At 42.7% G+C, this 17,815-nt stretch overlaps 1 pseudogene; it reads left to right on the top strand.

The window, feature by feature from the left end:
• Window positions 1-439: 439 nt before the first annotated feature.
• On the top strand, window positions 440-6,131 carry LOC147924604 (uncharacterized; annotated as a pseudogene).
• The last annotated feature ends 11,684 nt before the right edge of the window (window positions 6,132-17,815 follow it).

The raw sequence follows: 17,815 nt of genomic DNA, 5'->3' as shown, positions 1-17,815 counted from the left end.
CATCGACCGATGCAACGTCGAGACCGAGAAGGAGGTTACGAAAGCTCCGGTTCTAGTTGCTGAGAGAGTGTACAAGCCTAGAGTTCCTTTTCCCAAGAACCCAAGGAAGTCTAAGCAGGAGATTGATGATGCTAAGTGCAAGGCTATGATGGATAAGCTTGTTATTGAGTTGCCATTGGTTGATGCAGTTAAGACTTCTCCAATGTTTAGGAGATATGTCAAGAGAATAGTAACCAAGGATTTGAATGCTGAGCAAGGAGTGATAATGATTTCAGCTCAAGTCAGTGCCATCATTCAGAACAAGATCCCAGAAAAGCTTCCTGATCCATGTAGTTTTGTTCTTGATTGTACAATCTTCAATGAGAGATTTGCTAGATCTTTGTGTGATCTTGGTTCCAGTGTCAACTTAATGCCTAGATAAGTAGCACTCAGCCTTTGGATGACAGATTTTCAACCCACCAAGATTACTCTTATACTTGCGGACCGTTCATTCCGCATTCCTGATGGTATCCTTGAAGATGTTCCAATTAAGATTGGTGATTATTTGATACCTACTGATTTTATGTTCTTGAAGTATGAAGAGGAGCCTAAGGATCCTCTAATATTGGGAAGATCATTCTTGGCCACTGCTGGAGCTATTATTGATGTCAAGAAAGGACAGATTGGCCTTACTGTTGGAGATTTGCAGATGCGTTTTGACATGGCTAAGCTGGTTAAGAGGCCAACAATAGATGGTCAAACGTTTTATGTGGATACATTGTCTAATCTTGCTGAAGAGATTTTCAAGGAGCTGCATCCTGAAGATCCTCTTGAGAGAGCATTGGTTGCTTCTACTGAAGAAGCTGAGCATTTAGATGACATTGCTGTTGTGTATGTCAAGCTACTAAATGCTAATGAACAAGTGAAGAAGTTGGTTGCAACAGAGAAATTGGTTGGTACTTCTTCACAAGCTGAGAAACTATCAGATTGGAGCCTCGAGAAAGCTCCAAAGTTGGATCTCAAGCCATTTCCTGCAGGTTTAAGGTATGTATTTCTAGGTGAGAATTCTTCCTATCTTGTTATTGTTAATGCTTCCTTAAACAACGCAGAGCCCACTTTACTGCTAAGCAAGCTGCGCAAGTTTTGCAAAGCTCTTGGCTATTCTCTTGATGATATTGCAGGAATTTCTACGGACTTGTGCATGCATAGGATTCATCTTGAGGACGGAGCCAAGACATCTATTGAGCATCAGAGAAGGCTAAATCCAAATCTGCAAGATGTTGTCAAGAAGAATATCATGAAATTGCTGAATGCCGAGATTATCTACCCAATTTCTGACAGTAAATGGGCTAGTCCAGTTCATGTTGTTCCTAAGAAGGGTGGAGTTACAGTGGTGAAGAATGACAAGAATGAGCTGATTCCGACATGGACAATCACCGGACACCGGATGTGCATTGGTTACAGAAAGCTGAATGCCGCAACAATGAAAGATCACTTCCCGCTACCCTTCATTGATCAGATGCTTAAGAGGTTAGCTAACCATCCATACTACTGCTTTTTGGATGGTTACTCCGGGTTTTTCCAGATTCCGATTCATCTCGATGACCAGGAGAAGACAACATTCACTTGTCCATATGGTACTTTTGCATATCGTAGAATTCCTTTTCGTCTCTGTAATGCTCCTGCGACATTTTAGAGATGTTTGATGTCCATCTTTACAGACATGATTGAAGATTACATGGAGGTTTTCATGGATGATTTTTCTGTTTATGGGTCTTCATTCAAGAGCTGTTTGGATAATCTCTGCAAAGTGCTAGCTAGATGTGAGGAGAAGCACTTAGTTCTTAATTGGGAGAAATGCCATTTTATGGTGAGAGATGGTCTAGTGCTTGGTCACAGGGTTTCAGAGGCTGGTATTGAAGTAGACCGCGCTAAGATAGAAGTGATGACAAGTCTTCCACCCCCAGATAGTGTGAAGTTGGTAAGGAGTTTTCTTGGACATGCTGGTTTCTACAGACGCTTCATCAAGGATTCCAGTAAGATAGCCAGATCACTTTCAGCTCTATTATGCAAGGATGTCAAGTTTGAGTTCACTGATGAATGCCGTTTAGCTTTTAAACGGATTAAGCAAGAGCTTGTGAGTGCTTCAATTGTTCAACCACCAGATTGGGATTTACCTTTTGAGCTAATGTGTGATGCCAGTGATTTTGCAGTGGGAGCAGTGCTAGGACAGAGGAAAAATAAGAAACTTCATGTTATTTACTATGCTAGTAGAACACTTGATGATGCTCAAAGGAATTATGCAACAACAGAGAAGGAGCTGCTAGCAGTAGTGTTTGCTTTTGAGAAGTTTCGTTCTTACTTGGTTGGATCGAAGGTGATAGTTCATATAGATCATGCTGACTCAAATACTTGATGCAGAAAAAGGATGCCAAGCCAAGGTTGCTAAGATGGATTCTTCTTCTTCAAGAGTTTGACATTGAAGTTAAGGACAAGAAAGGGATTGAGAATGGAGTAGCTGATCACTTATCCAGGATTAAGATAGAAGATGATGTTCCAATTCATGATTCACTGCCAGAAGAGAATGTCTACTTTGTTGATGTTGGTTCTCAATCCACTTTGTCTCGTGAAGTTTTGCAGACTCTTGGCAATGCATCGATCGACACATCAGGTGCATCGATCGATGCTGCATCTTGATACGAACAGGACTTGGCGATTGCATCGACCGATGCATCATTAAGCATCGATCGACGCTTGGTTCAAAAATCTATGGGTTACACGTTTGACGACGACGTGGCTGCTGTAACTACTTCTGATCAACCGTGGTATGCTGATATTGCCAATTACCTTGCTGCAGAGGTGGAACCAGACAAGTTTACAAGATATGCTAAGAAGAAGTTCTTGAGAGAGCCTTAGAAGATACTATTGGGATGAGCCATACTTGTATAAGCATTGTTCAGATGGAGTTTACAGGAGATGTCTAGCTGAGACTGAGGTTCCTGATGTGCTGTTTCATTGCCATGGATCAGATTATGATGGACACTTTGCTACTTTCAAGACAGTGTACAAAGTTCTTCAAGCAGGGTTTTGGTGGCCAACAATGTTTAAGGATGCTCATGAGTTTGTGTCTAGATGTGATGCTTGTCAAAGAAGAGGACTGATTAGTAAGTGACATGAGATGCCACAAAATTTCATCCTTGAGGTTGAAGTTTTTGATTGCTGGGGTATTGATTTTATGGGACCATTCCCTTCTTCTTACAAGAACAAGTACATCCTTGTAGTTGTTGACTATGTCTCCAAGTGGGTAGAAGCTATTGCAAGTCCCAAGAATGATTCTGCTGTGGTTCTTAAGCTGTTTAAGACCATCTCTTTCCACGGTTTGGAGTGCCTCGGATTGTCATCAGTGGTGGAGGTATGCACTTTATCAATAAAGTGTTTTGATAAGTTGTTGAAGAAGTATGGAGTTCAACATAGAGTAGCTAGTCAATATCATCCTCAGACTAGTGGACAAGTTGAGGTTTCCAAAAGGCAGATTAAGGAGATTCTAGTGAAAATTGTGGGTGTTACAAGGAAGGATTGGGCGATGAAGCTTGATGATGCACTTTGGGCCTACAGAACTGCATATAAGACACCACTTGGGACTACTCCATTTCATCTGCTTTATGGGAAAGCATGTCATCTTCCGGTGGAGCTAGAGCATAAGGCAGCCTGGGCTGTTAAATTGCTGAATTTTGATACCGAGACAGCTTCAGAGAGAAGGTTGGTACAGCTGAATGAGTTGGATGAGTTTAGACATCATGCATTTGAGAACTCTAAGCTATACAAGGAGAGAACCAAGGCTTATCATGATAAGAAGATCATCTCTAGAAATTTTGAGCCTAATGATCACGTACTTCTGTACAACTCTCGCTTGAAGCTATTTCCAGGAAAGCTTCGTTCTCGCTGGTCCGGACCATTCACCATCCAAGAAGTCCGCCCCTATGGAGCTATTGTGCTGCTTAACTCCAAGGGAGAGAAGTTTACTGTCAATGGACATAGGGTGAAACACTATTGGGCTAAAGCCAGGATCCTAGACGAACACATTGTGCATTTGAATGATGCACCTTCTGCCTAATCCGCTGCCAAGTCAAGCTAATGACTTAAAACAACCGCTGAGTGGGAGGCAACCCAATGGTAGGATTTAATTATTTTTATTTTTATTTTTATTTTTAGGATTTACTAAAATATTAATTTTTAGTTTTGAGTTTAAGTGATGCAGAAGTGGCACTGCATCGATCGACACATCAGGTGCATCACTCGATGCATAGCTCGATGCTGTTAATGGATCGGAGGTTTAATGGGCTTTTGGATTTGGAGAAAATCGAATTTTGGTGGGCTGGACTAAGCCCAGTTGCATAAACCCGACACTTGCATCGACCGATGCAACCTCAGCATCGATCGATGCAACTAAACCTAAAATCGCGACTTAAGCTTCCTCACTTTGTCTTCTTCGCCACTTTCATCTAAAATCGAACCCGGAAGAACACAACTTCGATTGATCGTATCTCACTCGTTTCTTGCTCAAATCCGACGATTCCAAGCTTCATTCCACTCGGTTTTAGCTCCTTTACTCGATTCCTTGCTCGGATTTGCGTTTCGAGGCAATGTAGACCAGCCAGAGATCGAAACAACTTTGCCGCTCCAATTCTGGCGTCGCTCCGCCGCGCCAAACCGATCTTCCACCGTCGGCGGTTCCTCCTCCGGTTCCATTGAGACCAATCCAATCACATCCAGATCTTGATGCACCATTTCAAGCTAATTGTCATGACCCATGGCAAAGAAGAGAAGGACAGAGGATTCCACCACAGTATGTTTGGCCAGGACGTCCAATTGAAGAGGTTAAGAAGCTTGAATACATCAATAGACCACTACTTGATGCTTGGGGAGAGTATGAGACTCTGTTCTACAACGCTTGGCTGAAAGTTGAGATTCTGCCAACTCGGTTCGTTGATCCTGTTACTATGCAGAAGCTTGGGATTCATGATGAGGTACTAAGACTTTTGGAGAAAATTGGACTTGGGACCATGTGCACTCGCCACTATGACTTATATCCGGAGCTGGTCCGACAATTCATGGCCTCAGTCCGCCTTCTGTAACAGAACGAGCAGGTCCCGAAAGCTAGTGAAGGAAGGCTGTCTTTCTTCATTAGAGGAGTTCGGTATGAGATTTCCTTACCTGATCTATGTGATATTTATGGTTTTAGGAGAGAGCCAGAGGGAGTTACACTTCCAGGAGAGTTTGTAGATGTCTCGCATCTCTGGTCTTACTTTGGTACTGGTGATTATGATTCCCGACGTTCTACTATGACTGATGTGTGGCATCTAGTGATCAGGTACATTTTTAGAGCAATATCCAACACTATTTTGTGTAAAATGGAACCTGGGAAGATGAGAGTGATTGAGTTGCACATGATGGCATATGGGATTTATGATTTGATGGGTGAGGATGATAGATGAGTTGATACTGAGAGGGTTAACTATGGTGCAGTTTTTGCCGACCACTTGATCTCTCTGAAGGTCAAGGCTTTTGGGCGTGGGAAGAAAGAGCATGTTGGGAGTCTGCTTACTCCTATCTTTCAGAGACTGCGTATTGCTAGAGATTCTGTCTCCATTTGTAATGAGAGGAGAGTTATTGATGAGGAGCATATGAGGAACTCTACTTGGATGAAGAGGGAGATGCTATGGCGTTTTTGTGATTCTACTGGTACTCATCTGATCAGATTGCCGCGACCAGACCTCACCACTATTGGAGAGGATGCAGAGCAGTTGCGTTGTCTTCCTCCTGCCTCTAATTTTGTTATACCATCACCTTCTCGTCATCAGAGTGCTGCTGCTGCTGATGATCACCCTGCTGGGGGTTTTGAGATTGGTTCTTCATCTGGCACTTCAGCATTTGAGTTTTCTGCTTTTCCTGAGCCACCACATCCTTCTCGTACTATGAGTCAGGGAGACTACCAGGAGTACTAGACATCCATCATGCGTACCTTCTGGAACGCAATTTCTTGATTTGCTTGCTTCCGTCCCACTAGGCGCAGATCCCGTTCTCCTCCCCTTGCTGGAGCTTGTGGTAGTGATGCTGACGCTGCTGATGGTGATGCTGGTTCTGAGGGTTGATCCTACTTCTGTTTACGGTTTCTTTTATCACTTTTTCTCTTTCACTTTGAATCATTTTTATTTTTCCTTTAGTCACTTCGTCATTTGTTTCAGATTGAACTTGTATTGCATTATGAACCATTATCTATCATGTTGCATTTAATGTTGTGTTTGAGTGATTCTTAACAGAGCTGATTTCCATGAAAAAAAAACACAACTAACATGCGGCTAACAGGATTCAACTTCGTATTTTCGCACGATTTGACTGTGCATCGATCGATGCAACCTTTGCATCGGTCAACACAGAGGCTATCAATTGGTAACACGAATCTGGTTCATTTGTTTACTACTTTTTCATTTGATTTTTCTTTCTTAGTCAATCTTTGGCTTGATAACACTGGGGACAGTGTTGTTTAAGTCTGGGGGAGGCTAGTTACTAACTAATTACTTTTTTCTTTCTTAGTTTCAGTTGTGTCAGTCAAGACCATATTTTTGAGTCAAATTTTTCAAATTTTTCTTTTTGGAATTAGGATCTCTAACTAATAGTTTCTGTTCTTTGGTTAACACTCTTATGAATCTTGATTAAGCTTGATCTCAGAACTGAAGTTTGGAAAAGCTATGAGCTGTATCAACAATCCTGAAAGCCCTTATTCAAAAGATATCTGGTTAAACTAACGTTGTCTCAACCTTTATCAGGATTTTAAACCGGACTTAATCTCTTACTTTGGAGTTGGAAATCAGTGGACTAGACTTCTTCTTCGGACCATACAAGACAGTGCAATTTTTCAAAGTATGTCTCCCCTCTCTCTTCCCTTCAGTACGTAAAAAAAAAGAGAATGATCAGAAAAAAAAGGAGAATAAAATAAAAGATGAAATGATTTTGATCAGTTTAGAGGGGTAGGTAATTTACCTGTGACCCCATTATTCTACTCTTGAGTCAAATGATCACACAAAGCTTGGAAGCGAGGGGTAGGTAAATTACCGATGACCCCGGTATTCGCTTACACCTTTGATAAAAAAAAAGAAAAAAAATGGAAGTGAGAAAAGGGAGGGGAAAGGAGATGTATGAAGAATGTCTTGGCCTGAAGAGAGTCCACATGCCACTGATTGATACACCAAGGTAAGAACTCACCTGTACTTGCTTTAATTTATTTAATGAGATGACAATGGTGAGACTAGAGATTCCAGAGGATTGTGGGATTTGAGTAAGGAATGATGATGCTTTTCAATTGACAAAGTATATGAAGTAAGTTCTGAAGATCAAGGCGATGAAGAGTGCGAAAAGCAGTTACCTGCAGTTGAGTGAATTCCATGTTTTCAAACCTCTTTCACAGGTCTAAGTTTTTGTTTTGCTTGAGGGCAAGCAAAAGCTAAGTCTAGGGGAGTTGATATGTCATGGTTTTTGTGGTTTTTAACCATGGTATAAGTGTGCTTTTTGAGTCTTTTGATTTGTTTTCTAGGTTGTTTTTGAGTCTTTATAGGTTTAGGTACACATTTGCACGGATGGAACACAAAGGAGCTTAAAGAGGATGATTTGGAGCATAATCAAAGCATAAAGGCTGATCAACGAAGCTGGGAGACACGATCAAGACCATGCATCGACCGATGCAATCTCAGCATCGATCGATGCAGCTGCCATAAAGCCAAACGGAAGTTGTCTCCACAAGCTTTAGAAGATTTACAAAATTTGCTCAAGTTTTCCTTATTCGCAATTAAGGCCCAAGACGTGTTTTAGAGTATTTATAGGATTTTTATGGTCATTGTTTAGACCTAGTTTTTATTCTGCAACCTATTTGAGAGCTTTGGAGAGAGAGATCTGATTTCATCTATAGAGAGAAGATCTTGAACTCCCTTCTTACTTCTTAATATCTATTGCTTATTATTCAGAAAAGATGTTTTGTTCTTCATTAAACATGTCTGAGTAGTTTGCTTGTTAGGTTTAGGGGTTTTCATAGGATTTTATGGTTTATTAGATCTGTTAATTTTAGGATTCATTATCTTCTATGATCTTCATCTTAGGTTGTTCTTCATATTAATTCTTGATTGATCACCTAGAATTAATACCTAGGAAAATAAATTGATATGAGAATATAATTGATTTTCCTGACTAAACCTTTTGATGAACAAAATTATTTTTTGCAAAGAGATTTGATTTAATAATTTTGTGAACAATTCTAAACTTGTTTTTAAAGCTGATTTTTAACCTTGAATTTTGCAAAGAGATTTGGATTTTCTGGTTTTAAATTTAGATAATATTTGCAGTGAGAACTGATTTATTTTACAAGTGTGTTTAGAGTTCTAGATATGATTTTTAATTGCTTGAATCCTAACTATTTGATTGATTTAATATTTCATAAATTCATGAGAATTTCTCTAGGCCTAGCTCTTTGATCCTTTGAATTTACAACACTTTTAATTCTGTTTTTGCATTGTCTTTAATTTAATATTTTGATTTAGCATAATTAAAAGAATAATAAGTCTATTGTGTGAACTAGAGTCTCTGAGGATTCGAACCCTAGAGTATTACAACTGCAAGGCTGTTAGTACCATTAGGGTATTACAATTTGAGCATATCAGAGGCATTCTTCTTCTTGATCTGACTTTTGATTTGCACCGAGAGGTGCAACAACTCCTCGAAGCATTGATAAGGCTGGCGTTCGACCTTGCGCGCGATTCGGTCTTGTAATCCGTCTAAGAACTGTGCCATGAGAGACTCTTCGGAGTCTTCGACTTGTATACGATTGCGCAAATGCTCAAACTCCTCGAAGTATTCTTCCACCGATCGCATGCCTTGTGTGAGCCTCCGGAACCTCTTTTGGAGCTCGTGGTGGTAGAACGGTGGAACATAACGCCTTCGCATTTCAGCCTTTAAGACTTCCCAAACGGTGATTGGTCGGTCGCGGTTACAAAGTTTCTCAGCTTCAAGATGGTCCCACCATGTGAGAGCGTAATTGGTGAATTGAGCTACATCGTATTGGACTTTGCGTAACTCCGGATAGGCGTGACACGAGTATAAATGGTCCATTCGGCTCTCCCATTCAAGATAGGCCTCCGGGTCAGATTTTCCGGCTCGCGGTGGAGCTCGCGGTGGTAGAACGGTGGAACATAACGCCTTCGCATTTCAGCCTTTAAGACTTCCCAAACGGTGATTGGTCGGTCGCGGTTACAAAGTTTCTCAGCTTCAAGATGGTCCCACCAGGTGAGAGCGTAATTGGTGAATTGAGCTACATCGTATTGGACTTTGCATAACTCCGGATAGGCGTGACACGAGTATAAATGGTCCATTCGGCTCTCCCATTCAAGATAGGCCTCCGGGTCAGATTTTCCGGCTCTTTTGCAGCTCGCGGTGGTAGAACGGTGGAACATAACGCCTTCGCATTTCAGCCTTTAAGACTTCCCAAACGGTGATTGGTCGGTCGCGGTTACAAAGTTTCTCAGCTTCAAGATGGTCCCACCAGGTGAGAGCGTAATTGGTGAATTGAGCTACATCGTATTGGACTTTGCGTAACTCCGGATAGGCGTGACACGAGTATAAATGGTCCATTCGGCTCTCCCATTCAAGATAGGCCTCCGGGTCAGATTTTCCGGCCAACCTGGGCGCTATCATCTTGTGAATAGGCTCGTGATGTCTTGGAACTTCGTCATATGGATCGTCACGTTGGTGACGTCGTCTACGCCTTGGCTCATAATCTTCTCCGGACTGGTCGCTTTGCTCCGGTTCTTGGCGTTGATGCTGCATCGGTAAGGGATCTTCCCTTGGTGGGTTTAATAGTTCAATACGGTTCATACACTCGGCTAGTTGCTCAATGCCATTGCATAAAGCTGCGAGAGTGACTCCTATCTCGGGTGGAGGTAGAGGGTTGGCTGGTGGTTGCTGATCGGCCATCGGACGGTCAACAGTGACGTGGAGCTTCTCATGCGGCTTGTTTGAATTTAAACCTTGTCAAAAGGCAAAACGAATATGCATGAGCGTATATTCGTTCACGACCACAAAGATAGATATTTTCTCTGGTTTCCCAATGATTGATGACAGCACACAGAAATCAAACCTATGACTAAACAAAAGCAAAAGCAAAAGTGCAAACGGCATGAAATGCTTTATGACCAAACAAGACTACAAAACGGGACTCTAGCTTTATCGATCTAAAAGCGTCTAACCAAGAACACGAATGAACACGATGATGAACAGGATGAACAATATGAACGCTAAACAACCTAAACAAACGCCTAACAACACAACACATGCACCAAATTAAACAAAATGACCAAACAAAACAAGCGGAAACGAGATAAAGCTAACACGACTAACAAAAGTGCTCAAGATCCAAACTTTAACCAAAAGAGATGAGTTTCTGGGTTAGAAAGACACAACCTTCGAGTTAGGAGCTTTGAGCTCTGATACCAAGCTGATGCGACCAAGGGACGCGTCGCGGATCGGTCAGAGTCGGACGTTCTCGGTCAAGTCGAGCTACGGACGACTTCTCTCGGACAAGGCTCGGTGGTTTGTCCTTGGGGAAGAAATGAACGGTGGAAACGAGATATGGGAGCAAACCAACGAATGGTTCGAAAGATCTAGCCTTGGCCTCGTCGCGACCGAGAGGCTACGAGAGGCTTCGAGCGGCTACAAGAGAACAACGGTGGTCACGAGCGGTTGTGATGCGGACCAACGGTGGACACGAGGGAACAACGGTGGACACGAATGGTTGCGATATGGTAACGATGGTGAACACGAGCGGCTGCGATATGGTAGCGATGGTGAACACGAGCGATTGCGAGGCGGTATCAAAGGTGAACGCGAGAGGCTACGATGAAACAACGATGGATTGAACAACGACATGCATGGGTTGGCTCGCCACATGATACGGTCACTAACGACGACGAACCCGGTTCGAGTCGCTAGGGTTCTCTCTTAGAGAAATCCTGGATTGTCTAATGAAAGGAGTGAGACAAGTCAAAGAATCTCTCTTTGAGAAATGTTTTTATTTCATTCAAGTCTAAAGTCTACAATAAACTAAGAGAGGGTTTAAATAGCTAGGTTAAGGGAAGGCTCAAGGACACGCGGACTCGCATTGGTCCGCACACTTATCCTTAGACGTGTTCCTTTTGCAATAGGGCACGTCGCTCCCTTTGACATTCAAATTTAACCACAAAACACTCTCAACGTTCAAAAGGAAGATTCTAGAGTTTAAATTGAAATGCACAGCATAAGGAAATACAGATAACCGTCTTTGCCCTTGGCGCGGAAAACGACTTGGCTTCTGACGTTGTGCATTGAAGCTCCTCGCCTCATTAAAACCTCCTCTGGTAAACCACTTGGGAAAAAACCCGGAGTATGGAAAAAGAGTACGATTCCTCACTTACAATGACTTGGTTGCCTTCACCCTTGGGTAAGAAACATAACAGCATATATGAACGAAAATTGCATTATAATAAACGGTAGAGTAGAGAAGTAAGAGTACAAGATAGAAATCTACAGAAATGATAAAAAGTTATGAAACAAAATCTAACAAAAGGTGAAAAGTGTTTTGAGTCGCTCAGTTTTCTCACAGAAGCTCTCGCTCTCTGGTTTGAGGGTCTACGGCGTGCTCGTTTGCGAGGTAGGAGAGGAGGGGTTTATATATGGAAACCCCTTTGACCTAGCTTCCCAGACCTGCCCGAGGGTCTACTCGATGGGGTACACGAGGATGAGGTCGGGTTACTCCTCGGGTAGATCTTTGGGTTGTTCTTCCGGCTCTTGGATCCTCCTTGATCGTGTTGGGGTTCAGACTTGTTCTTCCAGCTTGATGGCTCCTTCGGGTACATGCTCGGGTTTGTCCTTGTTTTTCCCCATTTTAGGCTCTTAAGCACCTGTTTTCATCCAAAGTATGCAAATGCAAAAATGCAACACCCTAAATGGCCTAAAAGTGAATTCCTATAATTAATGACCTAAAAATCCTAAGTTAAGGGTATGAACAATGTAAAATATGGACAAAAAGGATGCTAAAAACATGTAAATTAGAGAGTTATCAGACCCCCAAACTTAAATCTTGCTAGTCCTCTAGCAAGGACGTAGGAGGGTGCGGTTTGAAAACGGGGACTCATAACCTTTAAATGCTAAGCGAAGGATTCAAGCTATAGTCCTTAAAGATAGTTTAATGGTGCTAAGATCAATCAACATACTTACAAATATTTTTCTATGCTTATTACCATGCATCAATCTAGTTCAACCTCCAACTAAAAGTAAAGAACATCTCTTTCACATTCAATCAATTGTTTGGCGAATTCTTGCAAATGGAAGGTGAATCAAGCTCAATCGGTTTCAAGGGTAAGGCTTTTCGGTAAGGTGGTTTCAAACAAATTCTTTGGGTGGTTTTCTCTCAAAAGAAGGAATGCTAGACAGTTGTGAAAACTATCTAAGATTGAGAACAATTTGGGCATACAAAGCTTAACTCTTGATAATCTACCATTTTCTTATTCACTTTTTTTTTATTAAACCACCTAGAATTTAACTACCCACATCCTTGATTTTAACTCTTTTTTTTTACTCCCTAAGGTTTAAACTTTAAACTTCTAGCTCTCTTCTCTTTTTTTTTTTCTTTTCTTTCTTTGCTAAACTCCTAATATATATATATATATATATATATATATATTATTTTTTTTTTTCTAGGAGACTATAGCAAGATCTTTTCTCTTTTTTTTTTACTTAGAGAGTTAGAGCTAATTGATTCTAACTTTAGGGACTTCTTTTCCCTATTTTTAATTCCTCAACCCAACCCAAATAAACATGCTAACCACCTATCTTTCAAAACCGAGTCTATCAGCTAGTTCAAATTCTAACTTAGCTAAATCAAGAGGCAGTTCTTTGTCGTTCTCAATACTCTCAAGGTTTCACAACCTATATCACAATGAAAAGGCCTCACTCAACAATTCACAACAAGGTTTGAAAGAAAGATTTGGGTTCATGGGTAGGATAAACAAATCGGGTTAAACGAAAAGATTGGTAAAAATGGAGTGCTAACCCAAGTTTAGAGTTACCATGAGCAAGTATTCAAATTCCATAAGCAAGACAATTTAAGTTCAAATTAAGTCCAATAATATAGAGATGTTCAAATGTTCAAGCAAGTGAAGGAAGCATTCAAAAGACACAAGGTTCTAAGCAAAGATTTTTCATTTTTTTTCAAAGATTGATCTAGCAACAGTGAACTATGATTAAGAGCTATAGCTTCAATCCTAAGGTTTGATTTTAAACAAGGTAGTTTTAATCATTGTTCCCTAAGATGCATATGCAACAATCCTATATGGAACAAACTAGACTCAATCCTAATATGTAAATGCAACTACATGAACACTCTTTTTTTATTTTTATTTTTAATTTTTCAAATTTTTTGGGTTTTTCAATGCACATAGATGCAGACTCAAATAAATAAAACTAGCATGCAAAAATTTGAAATAAGAAAATTAAGAAAATAAAACACAATGTTAAAAATATTCTAGGACCCTCCCTCAAACTTAAATTACACAGTATCTGTGTAAATAAAAGTTGGAAAAAGAATCCAAGGATCACACAAGATGAAAGAAAACTAAATGCAATGTTATTTACAAAGATTGGATGAAAGTTGTACCTTATGGGTTGGTGAAGAAGGAGGTTGCAGCAGCCTCCATACTCGCCAACGTGTAGCCAGGGTCGTCTCCGGCATCAGCAGGTGCCGGGGTTTGCTCGTCAGAGAGCTCAGTGATATGCACGGACGACTTACTCGGACCAGCATCCGAGGGGTTGATCGAGGGGGGCATCGCGTAGTTCATCGGGTAGGACATCGGGTAATACGATGGGTATGGTGGAAGTGGTCCAGAGTGATCACCCGAATAGCCACTCGCAGGGTACACCGTATACGGCATCGTGTATGGCATTTGGTAAGGCGGAGGGAAGAATCCTGAGTAATCACCCGATTGTGTGCTCGATGGGTCCATCGGATAAGGCATCGAGTAGCCCATCGGGTTAGGCATCAGATAGGCGTCTGAATGGCTTCTCCTCGATGCTTCTGGTCGTGTGATGTTCCCCTCAGCTTGGGGCTTGTAGGATGATTCTCTGTGAGGCTCTGGAGGTGTCAGTCCTCGAATTCCTCCTAGCGGACCGCTTCTCCCCATCCATGTTGGTGCATATGCCGAGGTAGGGGCTGAGGCACAGTTTGCCTTGTCTTGCAGCTCCTTGATCTGACCACCCATAGTCTTCACCGACCTGGTAAGATCCTTCACCTTTCTCACCAAAAACTTGTTCATCCTCTTCAGCCATCCGATCCTCTTGTGGGCTTCCCTCACTTTAACGGGTTGCTTTTGAGAGCAAACATACTCTTCAAAGTCGAAATCTTCTGAGCTATCTCCCTGTCTTTGCCCGGTTGCCTCTCTCTTCTCAGCTTCGGATTCCTCCTCGGGATTGTACAGCTCCTCCAAAGGTGGTGCAAAGTCGATGTTGTCTCCCAGTCCGACCTTGGTGCACACTACATTGGGTAGGATTATTTGGGCGGCTCCGGCGGTTGGATGGACGAACTTGTAGATCATCATGTCGTTAGGCCTCTCATAGACCAAAAATCTCACCAGCACGAGGTATTCTACGTCCAGCCATCTTGGATCTTGTACCACTCCCTTCAAGGGCACATCGCAAGCCACTAAGATCGGTGTGACCAGTCCTTTAATGGAGATCTCTCCGCCTCCTTCTCTTCTCTTAATAGCCCATGACTTGAGGTAGAAGAACAGATCGAGCAGCACAGAGACCATGCTAGTATCCGCAACATCTCCAACTAGCGGTGTACCATCCCTAGCATTGTCCAAAACTCTACACAATGCAATTTCCAGCAGCTGGAGCTCGTGATCATTCACATTCCCAGTCTCCTTTCTAGCAAAAAGAGTGCATGCAAGGGACTTGTGAAAATACCTCAAGATAGGGCTCCTTATTTGAGCGGATTTGGAGCTTGTGGACTTGTAGGGGAGCTTGTCTCCTATTGTCAGCCATAGGAACCTCATTTCCTCCTAACCTCCATTCCTTCTCCACTACCAGCTTTGAAACCGTACAGCTTCTCCATCTCCTTGAAAGTGAGCCGGTACTCTTTTTTTCTCACGGAGAAGGTGATGAACCTGATCCCCCCATCGGGTAGTAGGGTCGGGTGATCCTCAAAGTAGTGCAACCGAAGTGTGGAGAGAAAGTGGACCGTCTCCTCCTCATAAGCTTCAAGGTGTGCTCGCATCATATGGCCCAGGTGGCACATGTCGAACAGGAACTCGACATCTCTAGTGATGCCCAACTGCTTCATCGTCTCACGGTGAGGGTAGCGGGTACCAACAAAGCTCATCTCACGGAAAACCTTGAAAAGTTTTTCCGGAGTCTCCATGTCCTTCTGCTTCAGCCTCCGCGAGGCTTGGCGTGTTCTTTCTCTATGTTCCTCCTCTCACTCACGGTTCTCCTCCTCTGTATCTCGATCCTCTTCCTCAGCTGCTCTCTCAGCTACCCTCTCAGCCTTCTCAGAAGCTGGCCTCTTTCCTCTTGCAACCGCGGCTATGCTCCTTGACTGAGATGTTTGGATCTCCCCTTTCTCTCCTCCACCAGCATCAGAGTCGACCTCCATAGGGTCGATAACAGTTCTCTCGGACGTAGACAGGTCTCTACGTGGAGGAGATCGGCGAACAGCACTCGCCATCAGACTTGGTGAGCGAACTCGATGGTCTACACGATCGGTTGCTTGAGCACCGGATCGGGTGGCAGATCGGGTTGAGCATCGGGTTGGGGAAGCAAAACGTCCAGCCAGCGGTTGGGAATGCGGAACGTTTCCTCTTCCTTGGGATTCTTGAAATTTGGTGGCATCACCTCTGATTGTAGCAGCGGCGGAGGTTGATCTTCTTCCCTTCCTTTGGTAGGTTTTCGTGTGTGGTTCCATTGTCGAATCCTTGAGAAGAAAAAGGCTAAACTTCGAGATTAATAGAGTTAGTTCCCAAAGAAAATCAAAGATCACTCGAGTCTTTGAGAGAGAATAGAATGTAGGAAAACAAAAAGCTCTAGGGTAGAAAGACTTATCGGTGCTGCTGAGGGAGAAGAGTTCAAAACCCTTAAATAAGGTAGGGTTAGTGGTATGGGCTTCACCGAGAGTGGGCTTTGCTTGCGGAATTTGGACTCCACTCGCCACCCGAGCAGGGACACGATCAGGCGCGTCGAGTACGGTGTCGGGTTGACCCTCGGGTTCCTCAATTTTCCTTTTTTCACTTTTCCTTTTTTTTTATAAACAAATATGCAAAAATAGAAAGCAAGATAAAACAAATAAATCAGAATTAAAATAAAATAAAATATACCTTTGGGACTTCCTCCCAAGTGAGCTTGTTTTAAGTCACTAAGCTTGACTCTTCATGCTCTTCAAGCATGGGATCCAGGAGGGAGAGGTTCTGGAATCCTCTCCACTATAGCAAGCTGGTTCAATTGATTCTCCAGGTCTTGTCCAGGTTCCAAAGCAAATGTGGTGTTGACTTCTTCAAGATGTTTGACTTTTCTCTGCTTTGTCTTAGTGGAAAAAGCTTGACCATCAATGGTTGGCCTCTTAATTCCCTTCTTGACATGAAACTCCATCTTGAAGTGCTCCCCATGCTCAATTCTGATCTTGCCTTGCTTTACCTCAATCACATCATCTACTGTTGCCAAGAATGGTCTTCCTAGGATTAGTGGATTGTTTGGTTCCTTATCCATATCAAGGATCATGAAATCAGTAGGGACCTCCACTCTTCCAATCCTGAGTGGCAAGCTTTCTAGGATCCCAATAGGATGTTTGACTGTTCTATCAACTAGAACCAGATACATGCTACTTGGTTTAAAGCTGGTGAAACCCATCTTGTTGGCAATTGACAGTGGTATAATGCTAACTGAAGCTCCAAGGCCGCACAAGAAATTCTTGAAAATCTGAAGTCCTATCGAGCATGGCAAAGTAAAAGAGCCAGGATCCTCCAATTTTTTCTCGATTCGCAGCTCAGGATCTAAGCACACTCCACTCTTGAGAATCTCAAACCCAATCTCCTTGACAGCCTCCTTAACCTCATTCTCCAGCCGAGCTGCCTCCTTGGCAGATTCCTCTCGAAGTTTGTGTGGTGGTAAAAACTTAGGTGGTGGAGCTTTACGCTTGGCCATACGCTCTGCAAGCGCCTCCAGTTGGATGTCAAGTGCAGCATTGAACCTTTCCTCTAGCTCCCCTTCTGCTGCTACAGGTAATTGAGGCTGATCTCTCATCTCAACATCTACTCGATGTATCATCCGATTACTATCATCGGGTAGGTCATCGGGTTCAGCCTCGGGTGGTTCTTTGATTTGTGATTCTCGAACCAGTGCTCGATCATCAACTTGATCAGTCTCCTTGGGTGAAGGCTCGGGTTCATACTCGGATATGTAGTACTTGGCCTCGTTTAACCCATAGTGATCCATATCCTCCCCGTCTTGAACATCACTGTCCTCAGTGAGGTAATCCTCATAGTCATCATCAAGGAAGATGGCTTGGGCAGTGGCATAATCCTTAGGGTTCTGAACAGCTTTACCTGGGAGCTGGTTGATCTTTGGAGCTGGTTGGTTGTTGTGGTGACCCTCTAGGTATCCTAGCTTAGTATTGAGCGATTCGTACTTGGCGTTCAAATCATAGTATCCTGGGTCGATCTTGTTTCTCATCTCCGCAAAATGTTTTGCGGTGTCCATAGAAGCCGAAGTC

This window comes from Camelina sativa, chromosome 17 (assembly GCF_030686135.1).
Source record: "Camelina sativa cultivar CO46 ecotype springtype chromosome 17, ASM3068613v1".
NCBI lineage: Eukaryota > Viridiplantae > Streptophyta > Magnoliopsida > Brassicales > Brassicaceae > Camelina > Camelina sativa.
This window is presented reverse-complemented; position numbering and strand designations above follow the sequence as displayed.